Below are 1,473 nucleotides of genomic sequence, written 5' to 3'. Positions count from 1 at the left end.
TCGGCAGCCCCGGCAAGGTCCTTGCTGGGGCAGCTCGCCACACCAGCGGAGCGAGCCACCCTCGAGCCCACAGTTTTCAACATCATCAACCACGTTGAGCCAGGGCTCGGGAGGCACCTCCATGGTGGCATGCAGATCTTTGTGAAGACAAAGAATATTCAAGATCAGGTAAGGATTGGAAGGCAACGACCCTCGACAAGGTCCTTGCCGAAGGAATCCAAAAGACCACCGGCAAGATCCTTGCCGGGCCACCCGGCAAGACCCTTGCCAAAGGCATCAGCAGGGCCACCACCAGGCCCACACCAACCAAGTCTCCGCCGCCGTTCACATGCAGCTGCCAGCCCAACCAGCTAGGCAGGAACCTGCGTGGCAGCATGCAGCTTCTAGGCTGACTCAGCACGCGCCTGCGTGGCGGCATGTAGATCTTCGTGATGGCTCCACCACAAAGCCACCTCAGCTGCTTGCCTGCCTACATGGCACCGCATGCACCGCTGGCCAGGGCACGTGTCGAAGCAAGGGGAAGCGACGACAGACGGGACGGGCCTCGCCCCCATCCCCGATAAAGTGAAGGGACACCTAAGCCACGCATTAAATGCGTCTTGTCCTGTAATACGAGCGATAAGCTCGCAGCACTGTAGGCCTTTCCACCTCCTGTGTGCCATTGTGGCAGCCCCTTTCGCCTATAAAAGGAGGCCCATGGCGCACTGGAAAAGGATTCGGCTCTTTGGAACCACGCAACACCCATAGCTAGTTCAAGAGCTCAAGAACACTCAATACATCCACCAACACTACAAAAAAATACACTCCCGTGATGATACGTGTTTGTCATAGTAGGTCACGTTTTCTATCATGCATGTACATCCATGACAAATTTATGAGAGAATCAAGATAGTCATACCTGTGCCGTCGTAGAAGTGTTCCATGACATTACCAAAATTATCATCATGGAAGTGTCCACTACCATGACGATAAATCACGTGTCACAGAAGTGCTTTCGTCAAGGGTGACCGACACGTGGAATCCACTGTAACAGAACGCCGTTAAGCTATCGGGTCGGGTTTTGGATCCGATAACCCGTTAACAGCCCCGACTAATGGGGATTTTCCATGTGTAAAATCATCATTGGCTGGAGGAAACACGTGTTGGCTCATTGTTGGGACAGATGTCATCCACTCATTGGACGGAAGGCGTCTATGATACGTCGACACGTGGCACGGCCCAACAGAGGCCCATTCCTGTGAAAAGGCCGGCCCATTTGACTTGGTCAAAAGGTGGCGGGCCGGCCCATGGAAAGCCTGTTAACGACCTGTTCGCATATAGCCCATTTACAACCCGCTAACCCAAGGCTCGTTACGCCCTATCCGAATTAGGCCCAGTAGCGTCATCTGGGCCATCCAATATGATTCCAGCCCGTTTTCACTTCTGGCGCATGTATGGCCCATGACGTCTTTCGGCCCATATGAGGCCCTATGT

The sequence above is a fragment of the Triticum dicoccoides genome, chromosome 4B (genome assembly GCF_002162155.2).
Source record: "Triticum dicoccoides isolate Atlit2015 ecotype Zavitan chromosome 4B, WEW_v2.0, whole genome shotgun sequence".
Lineage (NCBI taxonomy): Eukaryota > Viridiplantae > Streptophyta > Magnoliopsida > Poales > Poaceae > Triticum > Triticum dicoccoides.
The sequence above is the reverse complement of the archived record's forward strand: the minus strand, read 5'-3'. Positions refer to the sequence as shown.